This window comes from Panthera leo, chromosome D4 (genome assembly GCF_018350215.1).
Source record: "Panthera leo isolate Ple1 chromosome D4, P.leo_Ple1_pat1.1, whole genome shotgun sequence".
In the NCBI taxonomy this organism is placed as follows: Eukaryota; Metazoa; Chordata; class Mammalia; order Carnivora; family Felidae; genus Panthera; species Panthera leo.
The window spans coordinates 23,812,461-23,831,584 of NC_056691.1; the positions used below are offsets into that span (position 1 = coordinate 23,812,461).

Below are 19,124 nucleotides of genomic sequence, written 5' to 3' on the forward strand. Positions count from 1 at the left end.
CTTCCATCAGGCTACGTGCTTGCCTTCTAATTGAGCTTGGGCCTCCAATCTAGAGTGTCCAGCTACAACATTCTGAGATTCTAAATTGAGACAGGATATTCTCCCAATACCAACTCACTTCCAGTACTGCTCTTCAAACAGTACTAGTCTGTGGTTAGCAGTGTTTAAGTTTGGGGAGAATTTCTAACTACAACTTTTGCCTTGTACATGAAATCTGTTCTTCGCACTCCTTCTTCAGGGAATACCTTCTGTGTCCCCAGTGCTCCAGGTTTCTACATAGGGATTTTCTCTTAAGAGTTTAAAGCAGTGTGGCACTAAAGGGACTCCGTTTTGAGACTAGTTGGGGACTTATCCTGAATAAAAAACACAGCTTCTCTTCCTACACACCTTCCTCAATCCATTGGTTGTTTCATCAAAGAATCATGTCCAACCAGCTGCCCTACCATTGAAAACAGCTTGTCTTTGGGACCAGCTATAGTGATGAGTGGGCTTCCAGGCATGCTCAGTCTGCTCCACCACACTTTATCATGATGAGAAAAGCTCTATGAAGGGTGTCTCTCAGAAAAGAACCTCAGAGAAAAGTTGTCAGAACCTGGAAATAAAAGGACAGACAAGAACTCTGTGCAAAAGTTGAAAGATTTAAAGGTAAGTGATTTTGGTATTGTTGTTTATTGGTTTGGGCTTGGCAGCTGCCCTAGAAGACAGAAAGGAGAGAAGGAAGAGAGTCCCGAGAGCAATACATAAGAGAGGAAATGAGAACTACAGAAACTAAGAGGCCCAGGAAATTCAGAAGTACCAAGAAAAACAGTTGAAGAAAGAGATTCCATCGGTCTTTCCTTCTTTGACCCATTTGAACACTGAAAAGTACACTTAGGTGAGGGCATCCTTACTGGGGCTTGAAATAACATTTTCAAAGTCTTTCGTAGTTAAATGTATTCATACAATCTAATCCCATTTAACTTTTTCTAATGTCTGATATTATTTTTTGGTCACTCGTTGAAAATTTTGTTTTTGGCTGGACGCAGATATAAAAGCTCTCAAAGAGGACAGCTATGTCTCTTGGCAATCTGTTCCTGGCATTTTTCTTTGGTCTCCTTCATTCTCTTGTTCAAAAATCTATCAAATACTGCAGCCCTGTCCTTATTTTCCTTAGTACACCATCTCTTTAAATCAGTTCACTGATGTTTGTGTCACAGGACATGTGGAGGAACAAACACTGAATCTTGAATACTTTAGTCCTGGGGCTTTGTGCAGGGGTTTTCTGACAACACACCAGTGGGCATTAACTTCTTGAGAGAGACTGAAAATCTGCATATTCTACTAGTTCTTTTGGGCCCCCAGTGACAAGGCATAGTATATCATAGTATCATTCAGTTTAGGAATATCTTTTTTTTTTCAATAATAACCAAATTGAGAACACTCACATTGGTACCTACAATGAAACCTTGAACAGATTTGTACTTCCTTTCTCCAGTTCCCCTTGGTCTATAACAGGAATGCCCCTACTCAGTGACAAGCCAAGATAGCTATGGTCAAGACAGCTTGCTTCATGGGGAAACCTTGTTTGCTGATCTGGACCATACATTCTTTCCACTCTTTACCAGAGCATCAGCATCAACTTGTGTCTCCATACCTTTCTCACTAAAGGTATGAAGTTTGCATTCATCATCCACTTCAATGAGTTTCTGGCAGCTGGTGACTGGGAAGGAGATTTTCAACTTCATCCTGAGGCAGCTGATCATCTCCAAGATGCCCTGAAAAAGAGATGACTTCATTTAATCTTTATGACAATCCTTTATCTCCCTTTATATATGAGAATCAGAAGCAGAGAGATTTTTCTCAAAATTATTCATTCCATAAATGGTAGAAACAAGATTTGAAACTGTCTCTGCTGCTCCAGACCATGCTCCTTCCACTGCATGAACCTGCCATCTTTAGATAAATAGGTGGGGATGGAACAAAGGCCTGAAACTGTTAAAATACTTACACAAATTTACATAGCTACTAAATATCAATGCCAGGATTTGATGCCACCTTTCTGACTCCAGACACTAAATGCTTAAGCACATTGATGACTAGAATTCCTAAATCTTTCCACATAGGTAGATATAAATCTGGAGCTTAAATATATCCTGGGAAGGGAATTATATAAATTTACAACTATTGAGAGAAAATAAAGGACGAATTATTAATATTCCTAATTAAAATGAATCCCCCTGGCATACATAGCCCCTAAGTATGCAGGTATAGTTTAAGGGAAGAGCCAGGAGCCTCTGTGATCACTCCAACTTTGTGGTGGAGGGGCAGGGGGAGGATGTGGTTGTAGGAAGGCTGCTGAGGTGCTCTGATGGAAACAGGGATGCTAAGGTCAGGAGACACACCTGGGTCTGACATCGGCTGGACAAACAGGCACGTCAACCTTGTACAGTAAAGAGGAAGGTCCAAGGTCCACCAAGATCAGAAACCAAGAATTAGGGTAAAAATAAAGCAGAAGTGATAATGGCCATAACCAAAGTTGGAAAGAATGTGCTATGTATTATTTTGTAAACATTTTGTCTTCTACTTTGGGGATGAAGACATTGAGGTTGAGAGAATTTAGACACGTTGCCCAGTGCCAGAGTCAGAACGTGGCAGAATAAAGATTCAAATCCCAAATTCCTGGGTCCTCAAGTACCAAGATGAAGACCAGAAACTTCCATGAGTAGGAGGGTTCAGATGAATCTTGGCTATGAGGAAATTTAGTAAGGCAAGATTCAGAGGGCTGAGGGCCAATTGCCCTTAGCATAGCCTTCAAAAGGAAATACTCAAAGCCAGCATCCTACAGTCACATTCTGGGAGAGGAAAAAACAGGTAAAATGAAGGAGAATACGAAAAGATGGAAGGATAAAGAAAAGAAAGGATGGAGAAAGAAAGTAAAGAAAGAAAAAGAAAGAAATTTTAAAGAACAGGGGACCTACCACAAATTAGAGCCTCAGCAGTGAATCTATAGACAGCTGTCACTGAAGATTATTTTTAGATACTGAAATTAAATACACCCTTTATCTTCTGTGCCCCCATAGATCATGAGTTCTGGAGATCATGGTCTACAATACAGACACAATTTTGATAATTCTCCAAGGACTTAGAACAATACTGTGCATACAGTGGGTGTTGAATAAATAAAAGGTTGACATTGATTGATAGTCTCTTCCCTAAAGGAAATTGATCTCCAATTCAAATCTCCAACATAACACTGAGCAAGGTTAATCTTCATATCCCCACAGATGGAGACTAATGGGATAGACCTAAGTAGGCAGAAGTGCATCAGGAAACCAAATTGGGAAATGATAGCTATTGTCACCTAGGGAATTGGCAAAAATGGATGTCACTCACGGACCCCCACTCCAATGTCTGAACACTTTTGTCCCCTGTAGATACAAATAGAATGGTGAAAGAATACTGATAAAAATGAAAAATGCATGTAAACAAAGTTTTAACAAATTATTGAAAACTGACTTCAGCAAGTTGGTCATGAGCAACTCTTAGTCATGAAACTCTTAGCTTCTGAAAAATGGCAGCTGCTGCAATGCTGAAGGAAGGTGACAAGCATTTCCTCCTCTCCATCCTCAGACCATGTCTCAGCCAAAACACTGCCACACAAACACAAGTATTGAACAAACACACATCAGCAAAGTGGTTCAGGTACTTCGTAAACAACATCCATTAGTAAGCTGACACTAAGCTCATATGACCTGCTCTGTAAATTTGAAGAAGTCTTAACTCTGTCCTTCCAGGAACTCCTAAATATTTTAGCCAGCCCATGTATCTTAGATATCATTCATTTCACCAATGAGAGCCCATTTCTAATACCCAGTATGCTGATTAGAAGTTAGCCATCTTTAAATACTCTCCTTTTCTATTAAAAAATTATTTAATAATTGGCAAGAAAAATTCTAATATACACATTAAATATATTTAATATTTTCTTCTTCTTGAATGGGAGAGAATATAAAAGATGTAACTGCCTATTATTCATATAAACATAAGAAAACCCGGACACTCCAAGATAGTTTCATACCCTGTGATATGACCTATATAATGTTTTGAGCAGCAACTTTCATGCTTGTCTTTTCAGTCGAGGGAAAACACATCAACAGGAGTCACTCTGCTTCCTACTTTCTAGGTGTTTGGCTCGACTCCCAATTCCAAAGGCCAAGGAAATTCTGTTGTCCTCCATAAGACTTCTGTAAATTCCCAGAGGGCCTTACAGTCTTATATTCCCTTAGGCTCTGGCAGGTACCTGAAGTTGTATTCCTGGACTCACTGTAATTCAGCTTATGAGTCTTACCCTCCCATGTATCCCAAAACTTTTCTCATCATCTCACCCTAATATGGAAGTCAGCAACTTTCACTGATTTTCAGAATACTCCCACATGCATTTCACATTCATTCACTCACTCATTCATTCAAAGTCTTTACTGAAGGTTTGGCACAACTGAGGTTTATACTTCAAAATACAAAATTCTAAAATTTAAGAGAAAACTACTTATTTTGGCCATTCTGCCACACAGACTGAGGTCCCACATCTGGTTGCTTACTGGTCCTCTGACACAGTGGACTTAACTGGTTTATGACCTATTAGTTACGTTCTTTTATAGAGCAGGGTTCAGTATAGTCCTTCAAAGTCTCTCTTCCTTCACCCTTAGTGCTTTCAAATTTTGCACCATTGGGTGATTTGATTTTTCTAACATAAGACTTTTCACAATTGGGAGGAACAACAAACAGCAAAGATATTCAACATAATGGCCATTTTAAAGCTATATTATGTGTGAGAAAGAAATACCAGGAGCACTCAGATCACAGGACGATTATCTAGAAATCTCTAATACCCATTTTCTAACTTTATTTTAAAAAACATGTTTATTCATTTTTGAGAAAGAGCACGAGCAGGGGAGGGGCAGAGAGGGAGCGAGACAGAGGATCCAAAATGGGCTCTGTGCTGACAGCAGAGAGCTCAATGTGGGGCTGGAACTCATAAACTGTGAAACCATGACCTGAGCTGAAACCAAGAGTCAGATGCCTAACCAACTGAGCCACCCCGGAGCCCCCTCTAACTTTCTATTTCTGAGTCATTTACATAAGAACTATTATCCAGGAAGGGTCATTTCTCCATTTTTCTCTTCTAATATTAGAACAGTACATGATTATTTTTTCCACATCTAATTTTGTGATACATGACCTTTCTTCAGTTTCCTAGAGAAGAAAAGATTATTTTATTTCCTACATGATGGAGACCTTATTCTCCCACAGACAACTTTCTTATACTATTCAATTCTCTGAAGATGAAAAACTAACCCTTTGAGATTATAAAAATAATCCACAGGTATGTTTATATTCCCCCTGGGGTCTGGATTGTAAGGTGACAGAGAAAGAGGCTGGCCTATTTATTACCAATAAACTTCTCATGTTTGTTCCCTTTATTATGATAAAAAAGATAAACTGAGGTCCATTTGCCTATCCAAATGCAAATGAGGGAAATTTGGGCCCTGCTGTCTTCTGATGCCTGAGTACCGAAGAAACCAGAGAGCTTTAACCCAAGAAGCATGAGCTAGCATGTCTGCTTCCAGAACAGTCCTGCCCAGGTGCATGTGAGAAGTTTGGGGAGTGTAAGTTGCCAAGAACTGCACTTTTGACCACGTAGGAATACGTTTTGTGAAAGACAAGCAGCAATGAAATGGCAAATCTATAGAAGCAGTACTTTTCAAACTTTAATGTATAAAGGAATTAGCTGGGATCGTATTAAAATATAGTTTCTGGGGCGCCTGGGTGGCTCAGTCGGTTGAGCGTCCGACTTCGGCTCAGGTCATGATCTCACAGTCCGTGAGTTCGAGCCCCGCGTCGGGCTCTGTGCTGACAGCTCGGAGCCTGGAGCCTGTTTCAGATTCTGTGTCTCCCTCTCTCTCTGACCCTCCCCCGTTCATGCTCTGTCTCTGTCTCAAAAATAAATAAACGTTAAAATTAAAAAAAAAAATTTAAAAAAAAAATAAATAAAATAAAATATAGTTTCTGATTCATCAGGTCTAGGATGGGGCATTTCTAATGAGCTCCCACGTAATGTCGATGCTGTGGTCTAAGACATCAGAAACAAGTAGAAGTCCTCAGATGATCTCCAGAGGACATGCTAAATACAAAATATTTTGAGTTTTAGTTCAGTGTTACTAAGGCCCTCAAAAGCATATACATTTTTAAATGTCTGGATAAAGTCATACTGTTTTAATTTGTGTGTGTGTGTGTGTGTGTGTGTGTGTGTGTGTGTGTGTGTAAGTAAATGGCATACGTAAAAAGTGAGGAAATCATGCTTCATGGATTTTTCACAAAGCCCTTTAACCACCATCCAGACCAAAAAAAAGAACATATTACCAGCATCCTTGAAGCTTCCTCACACCCACACCTAAATCACTTTTCTACCCCCCCCCCCCTTCTCGACGGCAACCACCCTCCTGACTCCTGTAAGCAAGATTGGTTTTGCTGCTTATAAACTTTAGAAAACAAAATGCAGTAAGTACCCTTTTGTTCCTGGATTCATTCACCATTACGCTTGTGATATTCCTCCACATTATTGTATGTAGTTTGTTATGTTTCATTCCTCTGTACCAGAGTTCAAAAAGCTTTTTCTTTCAAGACCCAGATAGTAAATATTTTTAGTTTTGACTGTCATAAAGACTGTTCAAACTACCCAACACGGCTGCTGGAGCATAAAACCAGCCCTAGACAACCCATAACAAATCTGGCTCTGTTCCAGTTAAACTTTATTTACAAAAGTAAGGTCAAATTTGACCTGTGGGTTATAGTTTACTGACCCCTGTTCTATTGCAGTCCATTATTTATCGCAATTTATTTCTCCATTTCCTTCTTAATGAGTATATTAGTTTTCTATTGCTGCTGTAGCAAATTACCACAAATTAAGCACAGTGGAACAACACAGTTACTATCTCCCACTTCTGTAGGTCAGAATCTGGGTGGGCTCAACTAGTTCCTCTCTTCCAGGTCTCACAAAGCTGAAATAAAATTATCAGTGGGCCTCGGATCTTACTCAGAAACTCTGGGAAAGAAATTGCTTCCTGGCTCATTCTGGTAGCTGATAGAAGTTGATTCATTGTCATTGTAGGACTGAAGTCCCTGTTACATTTTTGGCTGTCAACTGGAAGTTGCCTTTAGCCCCTCAAGGTCTCTCTTTAGTCCTTATCCAAGGCCCCCTCCATCTCAGAATCAGCAACAACACGGCACATTCTTCTCACACTTGGAATCGCTCTTCCAGAGGCTTCATTTATTTATGTTTCACATTTAAATATATAATCTTCCTTAACGGGTTTAGGGTATGGTATGAAGATATGATGAAGAATCACTCTTTTCTGTGTGTGTGGATATCCAACTGACTCAGCACTGTTTATTGATAAGACTGTCTTTCCTCCACTGCTCTGCAGTGTCAAACTGTAATCAGTCTGGGGCGCCTTGGGTGGCTCAGTTGGTCAAGCGTCTGACTTCGGCTCAGGTCATGATCTCACGGTCTGTGGGTTCGAGCCCGTGTCGGGCTCTGTGTTGACAGCTCAGAGCCTGGAGCCTGCTTCTGATTCTGTGTCTCCCTCTCTCTCTACCCCTCCCCTGCTTGCTGTCTCTCTCTCTCTCCCTCTCTCAGAAATAAACATTAAAAAAAATTAAAACAAAATTGTAATCAGTCAATGGCCATGTATACATGAGTTTATGTCTGGACTACTTGTTCCATTGTCTAGTTCTCAATACTTACACTACTAATAACTTTAGCTTTTTTATAAGCTGACAGTGTAACTCTTTGAATTTTGTACTTTGACACTGTGAATCTGGCAGAGTTTGACCTGAGACTGATTTTGATTGGCATGTGACACATGGTAGGGAGGTTGTAAGGGTGGTTTCCATTGACCTCTAACCACTGAAACTACCAAATACTTACTGTAAAGAACCTAGGATTCCCGTATGAATTAATTGGCTACAGTCAGTTTGCTATGCATTGCTAGGTAATTTTGAACTTTATCCTGAAGGCAAACAGAAATCAGTAAAACAATTTAGACAAGCAATTAGGTTTTTTAATTGCTTTTTAATAAAGAAGTTAGGTGAGAACAACATGGTTAAGTCTTATTTCAAACAAATACACTAATAACCAGAAAGAAAATGGGTGGTAAATCGGGAGTTTATTGAAGTGTTTAGGTCTAGAGGTGACAGGACCTGAGATGGGCCTGTGACAATGGCAGTAATAGCTAAGGTAGTAGAGGTAAAAAAAAAAAAAAAAAAAAAAAAAAAGGATTTAATGGATGCTACTCGGAGATTAATTATACCTGGAGTATTGGCCCCAATGATGAGAGACGTGGTACCTAGCCAATGCTACTGACAAAGAACTCAGAAAAAGTTGTATATAAAGATAATGGATTGAGTATTGAGTATGTTGAGATTAAGTTGCCCGCAACCTATCTAAATGGGCACATTTATTAGAGAGAAACAGGGGCTGGTGCTCAGCAAAGAAATCAAGGCTGGAAATAGGTTTGGGGAGTTTTCTGCATTTAGATAACTGGAGTCATGACTGAATCAGATCATCCAGCAAATGTGTACAAAGAAGGAAGAAAAGAGTACTGTGGATAGAATCTTGGTGAATTTCAATGTCTATAAGATGCCCTAAGAGAGAGAGAAAGAGAAGGACTTATTTCTCTAAAGTGTTTTTCTTGAGAGAGAGGAAGCACAAACAGCAGAGGAACAGAGGGAGAGAGACAAGAGTGAGACACAGAATACGAAGCAGGCTCCAGGCTCTGAGCTGTCAGCACAGAGCCCAGTGCAGGGCTTGAACTCATGGACTGTGAGATCATGACCTGAGCCAAAGTCAGATGCTCAAATGACTGAGCCACCCAGGTGCCCCAAGAATGACTTATTTTAGAAGTGGAGAGGGAATCAGGAACAAACCATAAGTTTAGATCCACCTCATGTTACAACTTCCTCTACAATAGTAGAATTACTGCCATCTTCACACAGCAACCGCTGTACTTAAAATACATAACGTTGCATAGAAAAAATATTGACTTTATCTTTGTCCTTTCCTAAAGGAATTCATCAAAATAGTGTTGTCAATAGTTGAAGCATTATCTATGATGTTAATCAAATTATATGACCACACCAGAGATTAAACTGATGAGGAAGGCATTCCTAAATGATAATAATTTTCATGAGGCAGTGAGGTAGCCTCATTTTAATTAAAAACCAGTAATGACGGACAAGTAGAAAAGAAAATTTTTCAGCTGGAATCATGTGCTCAGGACTATAAAGAAACTACAAAGTTTCCTTTAAACTTCCTTGGAGCATGGAGACAGTTATGGTGAGTTGGTTAGATTGAGAGGGAACTGGTGTATTCCTATCTTCAATTCTGGATTCTGTTTGCATGCCTTCATAGACAATGAATATTTTCAGTTTTTGATGATGATGTTGGGAGTTCCTAGTGATCTCTCTGTAGTTTCCTAGCAGGGTCCCTACAATGAAATACCTGCAATGTGGATAAAAGTGAAAGGCAAGGCATGCTGGAACAGGAAAGCGACTCTGCCAGCCAAGCTGTCCTCAACCTGTGAAGGATCTGTTGCCCTCTGGGCTCTTGAACACAACAACCAAAGGCCATCAGTTCACGGGTTCCATGTTCATTTCATCCAGTAAAGGAGTTGCTTCATCCACAGGGCAGCAAAACAATATAAAATTAGAGGAGGGAATCAAATCAATAGTCAGTCCAGCAGGAGACAGTGAGTGTTCTCCTTTGAGCTGTTAGCAGGTGCACTGGGTGAATACAGATAAGTTGATAAATGGCTGATTCGATAGACTGGTAGCAAACACATGCTTTGCCAGAGATGACTTTTTAAGTCACCATACATCAAACAGACAGTGTCAGCCTTTGAGGATAAACCTGTGAAGCCTTGTTGTGCTCTTTGAACTACCTCTGAGACCCAGAGACTGAAAGGGGGCCTGAGTGTTCCTCTGAATCCATTGGGAGGATTGAAAGCTTCAAAGAGGAGTGCCATCATATCCAAGGGGAAATACATTGATTGAAGGAACCAGTGTGAAATAGTCTTTAATAATTACCAGAAAGCTGGAATCGACTGGTGTTTTGCTGAGCTATATTTTATCTTTATTGGATTAACTGTGACACAGTAGGTTATGTCAAAGGGAATCTGCATGAATATTAAAAGTAAATGTGGTGTGAATAATAGATAACTTACATTAGATGCACCAGCATGCAGTAATTTTTATTCACCTACATAATTAGATTAAAACAAATCTGCTGAATAAAATACATTGTCTTACTATAATCTGGTTTGAAAATACCCAAAAGTTATGGCCATAAGGATGTTTGCTGGTATTTTACATTTAAATACATAATTCACCCTAAGAAATGTTTTCCAAAAGGTTCCTGTAGTTATAAGAGTGGGTGAGAGTGAATATTAACAGTCTGAAGCCAGTAAGAAATACCCTTAAGGTCAAATAAGACTTCTACAATGTTGACATCAGAGTAAAACCACCAACATGTAATTTTTATGTTCATCTCTGGGAAATTACGAGGGATACTAAATTAGCTAGGAAAATTAACCTCCAAAAAGCCCTTATCAGCCACCTAAAAGCCCACCATGATTATTTTCATATGTCAATTTTCTTTTGTCTACTTTAGTTCTACAAAATAAACTTGTTTTTCTTTTTTAATTTTTTTAATGTTTACTTTTGGGGGGGAGGGGCAGAGACAGAGAATCTGAAGCAGGCTCCAGGCTCTGAGCTGTCAGCACAGAGCCTGACGTGGGGCTTGAACTCACAGACTGCGAAATCATGACCTGAGCCGAAGTCAGATGCTCAACCGACTGAGCTACCCAGGTGCCCCAAGATAAACTTGGTTTTCTTTTTCTTTTTCTTTTATTTTTAAATTTTTATTTATTTTTGTTTTTGTTTTTTTTTTTTATTATTTTTTTTTTTATTTTTTAATATATGAAACTTACTGTCAAATTGGTTTCCATACAACACCCAGTGCTCATCCCAAAAGGTGCCCTCCTCAATACCCATCACCCACCCTGTCCTCCCTCCCACCCTGCCCTCCCTCCCACCCCCCATCAACCCTCAGTTTGTTCTCAGTTTTTTAACAGTCTCTAATGCTTTGGCTCTCTCCCACTCTAACCTCTTTTTTTTTTTTTTTTTTTTTCCTTCCCCTCCCCCATGGGTTTCTGTTATGTTTCTCAGGATCCACATAAGAGTGAAACCATATGGTATCTGTCTTTCTCTGTATGGCTTATTTCACTTAGCATCACACTCTCCAGTTCCATCCATGTTGCTACAAAAGGCCATATTTCATTTTTTCTCATTGCCACGTAGTATTCCATTGTGTATATAAACCACAGTTTCTTTATCCATTCATCAGTTGGTGGACATTTAGGCTCTTTCCATAATTTGGCTATTGTTGAGAGTGCTGCTATAAACATTGGGGTACAGGTGCCCCTATGCATCAGTACTCCTGTATCCCTTGGATAAATTCCTAGCAGTGCTATTGCTGGGTCATAGGGTAGGTCTATTTTTAATTTTCTGAGGAACCTCCACACTGCTTTCCAGAGCGGCTGCACCAATTTGCATTCCCACCAACAGTGCAAGAGGGTTCCTGTTTCTCCACATCCTCTCCAGCATCTATAGTCTCCTGATTTCTTCATTTTGGCCACTCTGACTGGCGTGAGGTGGTATCTGAGTGTGGTTTTGATTTGTATTTCCCTGATAAGGAGCGACGTTGAACATCTTTTCATGTGCCTGTTGGCCATCCGGATGTCTTCTTTAGAGAAGTGTCTATTCATGTTTTCTGCCCATTTCTTCACTGGGCTATTTGTTTTTCGGGTGTGGAGTTTGATGAGCTCTTTATAGATTTTGGATACTAGCCCTTTGTCCGATGTGTCATTTGCAAATATCTTTTCCCATTCCGTTGGTTGCCTTTTAGTTTTGTTGGTTGTTTCCTTTGCTGTGCAGAAGCTTTTTATCTTCATAAGGTCCCAGTAATTCACTTTTGCTTTTAATTCCCTTGCCTTTGGGGATGTGCCGAGTAAGAGATTGCTACGGCTGAGGTCAGAGAGGTCTTTTCCTGCTTTCTCCTCTAAGGTTTTGATGGTTTCCTGTCTCACATTCAGGTCCTTTATCCATTTTGAGTTTATTTTTGTGAATGGTGTGAGAAAGTGGTCTAGTTTCAACCTTCTGCATGTTGCTGTCCAGTTCTCCCAGCACCATTTGTTAAAGAGACTGTCTTTTTTCCATTGGATGTTCTTTCCTGCTTTGTCAAAGATGAGTTGGCCATACGTTTGTGGGTCTAGTTCTGGGGTTTCTATTCTATTCCATTGGTCTATGTGTCTGTTTTTATGCCAATACCATGCTGTCTTGATGATGACAGCTTTGTAGTAGAGGCTAAAGTCTGGGATTGTGATGCCTCCTGCTTTGGTCTTCTTCTTCAAAATTACTTTGGCTATTCGGGGCCTTTTGTGGTTCCATATGAATTTTAGGATTGCTTGTTCTAGTTTCGAGAAGAATGCTGGTGCAATTTTGATTGGGATTGCATTGAATGTGTAGATAGCTTTGGGTAGTATTGACATTTTGACAATATTTATTCTTCCAATCCATGAGCAGGGAATGTCTTTCCATTTCTTTATATCTTCTTCAATTACCTGCATAAGCTTTCTATAGTTTTCAGCATACAGATCTTTTACATCTTTGGTTAGATTTATTCCTAGGTATTTTATACTTCTTGGTGCAATTGTGAATGGGATCAGTTTCTTCATTTGTCTTTCTGTTGCTTCATTGTTAGTGTATAAGAATGCAACTGATTTCTGTACATTGATTTTGTATCCTGCAACTTTGCTGAATTGATGTATCAGTTCTAGCAGACTTTTGGTGGAGTCTATCGGATTTTCCATGTATAATATCATGTCATCTGCAAAAAGCGAAAGCTTGACTTCATCTTTGCCAATTTTGATGCCTTTGATTTCCTTTTGTTGTCTGATTGCTGATGCTAGAACTTCCAGCACTATATTAAACAGCAGCGGTGACAGTGGGCATCCCTGTCGTGTTCCTGATCTCAGGGAAAAAGCTCTCAGTTTTTCCCCATTGAGGATGATGTTAGCTGTGGGCTTTTCATAAATGGCCTTTATGATCTTTAAGTATGTTCCTTCTATCCCGACTTTCTCAAGGGTTTTTATTAAGAAAGGGTGCTGGATTTTGTCAAAGGCCTTTTCTGCATCGATTGACAGGATCATATGGTTCTTCTCTTTTTTTTTGTTAATGTGATGTATCACGTTGATCGATTTGCGAATGTTGAACCAGCCCTGCATCCCAGGAATGAATCCCACTTGATCATGGTGAATAATTCTTTTTATATGCTGTTGAATTCGATTTGCTAGTATCTTATTAAGAATTTTTGCATCCATATTCATCAGGGATATTGGCCTGTAGTTCTCTTTTTTTACTGGGTCTCTGTCTGGTTTAGGAATCAAAGTAATACTGGCTTCATAGAATGAGTCTGTATCTCTGAGGGATTGGTTGTAATCATTCCATTTTCATTCATGATTTTATCTATTTGGGTCATCTCCCTTTTCTTTTTGAGAAGCCTGGCTAGAGGTTTGTCAATTTTGTTTATTTTTTCAAAAAACCAACTCTTGGTTTCGTTGATCTGCTCTACAGTTTTTTTAGATTCTATATTGTTTATTTCTGCTCTGATCTTTATGATTTCTCTTCTTCTGCTGGGTTTAGGCTGCCTTTGCTGTTCTGCTTCTATTTCCTTTAGGTGTGCTGTTAGATTTTGTATTTGGGATTTTTCTTGTTTCTTGAGATAGGCCTGGATTGCAATGTATTTTCCTCTCAGGACTGCCTTCGCTGCATCCCAAAGCGTTTGGATTGTTGTATTTTCATTTTCGTTTGTTTCCATATATGTTTTAATTTCTTCTCTAATTGCCTGGTTGACCCACTCATTCGTTAGTAGGGTGTTCTTTAACCTCCATGCTTTTGGAGGTTTTCCAGACTTTTTCCTGTGGTTGATTTCAAGCTTCATAGCATTGTGGTCTGAAAGTATGCATGGTATAATTTCAATTCTTGTAAACTTATGAAGGGCTGTTTTGTGACCCAGTATATGATCTATCTTGGAGAATGTTCCATGTGCACTCGAGAAGAAAGTATATTCTGTTGCTTTGGGATGCAGAGTTCTAAATATATCTGTCAAGTCCATCTGATCCAATGTATCATTCAGGGCCCTTGTTTCTTTATTGACTGTGTGTCTAGATGATCTATCCATTTCTGTAAGTGGGGTGTTAAAGTCCCCTGCAATGACCACATTCTTATCAATAAGGTTGCTTATGTTTATGAGTAATTGTTTTATATATCTGGGGGCTTGGGTATTTGGCGCATAGACATTTATAATAGTTAGCTCTTCCTGGTGGATAGACCCTGTGATTATTATATAATGCCCTTCTTCATCTCTTGTTACAGCCTTTAATTTAAAGTCTAGTTTGTCTGATATAAGTATGGCTACTCCAGCTTTCTTTTGGCTTCCAGGAGCATGATAAATAGTTCTCCATCCCCTCACTCTCAATCTAAAGGTGTCCTCAGATCTAAAATGAGTCTCTTGTAGACAGCAAATAGATGGGTCTTATTTTTTTATCCATTCTGATACCCTATGTCTTTTAGTTGGCGCATTTAATCCATTTACATTCAGTGTTATTATAGAAAGATATGGGTTTAGAGTCATTGTGATGTCTGTATGTTTTATGCTTGTAGTGATGTCTCTGGTACTTTGTCTCACAGGATCCCCCTTAGGATCTCTTGTAGGGCTGGTTTCGTGGTGACAAATTCCTTCAGTTTTTGTTTGTTTGGGAAGACCTTTATCTCTCCTTCTATTCTAAATGACAGACTTGCTGGATAAAGGATTCTCGGCTGCATATTTTTGCTGTTTAGCACACTGTAGATATCGTGCCAAGCCTTTCTGGCCTGCCAAGTTTCAAAGGAGAGATCAGTCACGAGTCTTATAGGTCTCCCTTTATATGTGAGGGCACGTTTATCCCTTGCTGCTTTCAGAATTTTCTCTTTATCCTTGTATTTTGCCAGTTTCACTATGATATGTCATGCAGAAGATCGATTCAAGTTACGTCTGAAGGGAGTTCTCTGTGCCTCTTGGATTTCAATGCCTTTTTCCTTCCCCAGTTCAGGGAAGTTCTCAGCTATAATTTGTTCAAGTACCCCTTCAGCACCCTTCCCTCTCTCTTCCTCCTCTGGGATACCAATTATGCGTATATTATTTTTTTTTAGTGTATCACTTAGTTCTCTAATTTTCCCCTCATACTCCTGGATTTTTTTATCTCTCTTTCTTTCAGCTTCCTCTTTCTCCATAACTTTATCTTCTAGTTCACCTATTCTCTCCTCTGCCTCTTCAAGCCGAGCCATCGTGGATTCCATTTTGTTTTGCAATTCGTTTAAAGCGTTTTTCAACTCCTCGTGACTGTTCCTTAGTCCCTCGATCTTTGTGGCAAGAGATTCTCTGCTGTCCTGTATACTGTTTTCAAGCCCAGCGATTAATTTTATGACTATTATTCTAAATTCACTTTCTGTTATATTATTTAAATCCTTTTTGATCAGTTCATTAGCTGTTGTTATTTCCTGGAGATTCTTCTGCGGGGAATTCTTCCGTTTGGTCATTTTGGAGAGTCCCTGGCGTGGTGAGGACCTGCAGTGCACTTCCCCTGTGCTGTGGTGTATAACTGGAGTTAGTGGGCGGGGCCGCAGTCCGACCGGATGTCTGCCCCCAGCCCACTGCTGGGGCCACAGTCAGACTGGTGTGTGCCTTCTCTTCCCCTCTCCTAGGGGCGGGATTCACTGTGGGGTGGCGTGTCCCGTCTGGGCTACTTGCACACTGCCAGGCTTGTGTTGCTGGGGATCTGGCGTATTAGCTGGGGTGGGTAGGCAAGGTGCACGGGGGCTGGAGGGGCAGGCTTAGCTCGCTTCTCCTTAGGTGATCCACTTCAGGAGGAGCCCTGTGGCAGCGGGAGGGAGTCAGATCCGCTGCCGGAGGTTTGGCTCCGCAGAAGCACAGAGTTGGGTGTTTGCGCGGAGCGAGCAAGTTCTCTGGCAGGAACTGGTTCCCTTTGGGATTTTGGCTGGGGGATGGGCGGGGGAGATGGCGCTGGCGCCTTTGTTCCCCGCCAAGCTGAGCTCTGCCGTCCGGGGGCTCAGCAGCTCTCCCTCCCTTTGTCCTCCAGCCTTCCCGCTTTCCGAGCAGAGCTGTTAACTTATGACCTCCCAGACGCTAAGTCGCGCTTGCTGTCGGAACACAGTCTGTCCGGCCCCTCCGCTTTTGCCAGCCAGACTCGGGGGCTCTGCTTGGCCGGCGAGCCGCCCCTCCGCCCCGGCTCCCTCCCGCCAGTCCGTGGAGCGCGCACCGCCTCGCCGCCCTTCCTACCCTCTTCCGTGGGCCTCTAGTCTGCGCTTGGCTCCGGAGACTCCGTTCTGCTAATCCTCTGGCAGTTTTCTGGGTTCTTTAGGCAGGTGTAGGTGGAATCTAAGTGATCGGCAGGACGCGCTGTGAGCCCTGCGTCCTCCTACGCCGCCATCTTCCGGAACCTATTTATTTTTGAAAGAGAGAAAGAGACAGAGCGTGAGTGGAGAGGCAGAAAGAGAGGGAGACATAGAATCTGAAGCAGGTTCCAGGCTCCGAGCCATCAGCACAGAGCCCGACCTGGGGCCCGAGCACACAGACCGCAAGATCATGACCTGAGCTGAAGTCGGACACCCAAAAGACCGAGCCGCCCAGGCTCCCCGATAAACTTGTTTTTAAGTCAAGCTACATTCCTCTTTTGGGTGGGGGAAAGCTGGCATCAAGATTTCTCAAAACCTCCTGGTCTGTGAGCTGGTATCTTCCCATCCTGCATCATCATCTCCCCAGAGGTTATTTTCCTTTGCTGGAGAAGTTCAGCTATAATCTGTTGTTAACAAAAGGGCGGTTCTAACATGGATTCCACCTAACTGTGGATACTGGTGACTCCCTCATCATCTCTTTCTCTGCTCCTAGAGACTTCAGAATAGTCTGTACCACTACAAGAGTGTCCACGTAGGGAAGTTTAAATGTGGCTCAGCAAAGTACGTGGGAGGAATGGACATCACTTCTGCTGGTTATGCTGGCAGATATAGGTGGGAGGCTCTCCCCAGAGCTGCATGGTTTATCAAGCAAGTGATGAGTGAGGTTTACTCTCAGGCTAATGGATGGGCTGCCAGTCTTAACTGATCCCCACAACTCTCCAGTGTGGCAAGAGATGGTGTTGGGCTTTTCTGCTGATCTTGCTCTCCTCCACGTAGTGCTCCAGGTTTCAGTTCCCTCCCTCATCCAGCTCCTCTTCCCCCTTCCCAGACCAGTGCACCTTGGCTAAATGGCCACATGCCCTGATTTGCCTGAGTCATGTCCTAGCATACTCATTTGCTCCCAGTATAATGAATAATAATGCCTCCTTTAACCTTCAACTTTGACCTGTTTGTGGACATTAAGTTATGTGGTCACCCTTACCTTGTCCAGTCTTGCCAAGGAGGTCATTGTCTGGGTCCCCAGTCCTCTCTTGCAACCTGCTGTTACAGCACAAACTTGATTCCTTGTTTCTTTGGGGGTCTTATGCTTGGATTCTTAACAGCCTTATTCTTTTTCCTCTTCACAAAAAATCAACTCTTACCAGTGAAAGTTTAGGTATCAAAGTTAGGCAACACAAGCTTATTTTGGAAAACCAAGATGGAATATTAACTGTTTTGCTCTCTCTTTAAAGCCCTACTACTCTAATTCACCTTCAGGCAATGTAGATGGCTGATGGTGGAAAATATCACCTACAAAAAAGAAACTCCAAGGGTCATATTAGAAGCCATTTCCTCACTATTCTCCCACTTCCAAGCCCCCATTTTCAATTTGCAATCTCAAGACATTCTGGTCAAACTTTCTGTGCCTGGTGTAAGTTTTGTGAAAAAAATAATAATCGCTATTAATTCTTATTTACTAGCTTTCAGGTTACCTCATGTAGGGTGGGTATTATTATCATTATCTCCATTTAACAGATGTGACAGCTGGTGCACAGAGAAGTTAACTCAGCTGTAATAGGTTATGCAGCTCATAAGTGGTTGGGCCAGCAGCTAAGCCTGGGCAGCTTAACTCGAGAGCCCATGCACTTAAAACAGAAGGCATTCCCGAAGACACAAAGCTTGCAGATCTATAACTTGGCAGATTAATCAAAATACAGTATAAACTTCCATTCCTGAGAGAGATGAGGGTATGGTAAGTGCTGTCAGAAACCCGTTTTCACTTGTGTAGTTTCCCCCCAAATGACCCTAAAATCCTCCCAAGAGCAGCTTCCAAAGAAGCCCTTGCCTATCTTCTTCTGACAGGATGGGCCAAAAGTCTTCCCCCAAGAATTGCTCTCTCCTCATAATTATTCACATCTGCGTGCATTTCAGCTCAGAAGTAAGCTCTCTGCAAGGAAAGGGTCAATGGAGGAGACTGGATAAAAGTAGCAGCAAATCACTCCAAAGGCAGGACGCAGTGTGGCACCTGAGCTCCACCTACTGTGCTTCCGGAAGTTGTCTTAAACCCAGGAGCCCAGCTGGCCCAGAACCCAGGCGCCACTGTGCTCCCCAGGTGCCCATGGGCTGTGAGGACCCCACTAGTGAAAGAGCCATCAAAGAGGTTGCCAAGATCAGAAGTCTGGGGCTGCATTCTCTCACAGCTTCTCACGGGAAGTAAGAGTTGCAGGGAATGGACAGAGGTAAAATCTGCAAATGTTAACTAGAGGTATGTATTTAAAAGATGAATAAGAACAAATGAATACGTTCTGGAAATCTAATTCAACGTGTATATGCATCAGAGCAGAAATCATTTCAGCCAGTCTCTCATGAGAGTGGATTACAGTACATAAACAGAGCAACCAGCCATTATAAATGTAGAGTGCTTTAGGATTGTCAAAGCAATCACACCAAAATTACCCCAGTGATACCTAATCTCCATCATACATTCAATATATATGTGGACCTATATGATAAGGCGGAATTAATATCTCAAAGAC

The 19,124-nt window shown here is 41.3% G+C and overlaps 1 pseudogene; it reads right to left on the reverse strand.

The window, feature by feature from the left end:
- The window catches only part of LOC122204533, a 155,171-nt pseudogene that overhangs the window by 64,448 nt on the left and 71,599 nt on the right, over positions 1-19,124 (reverse strand).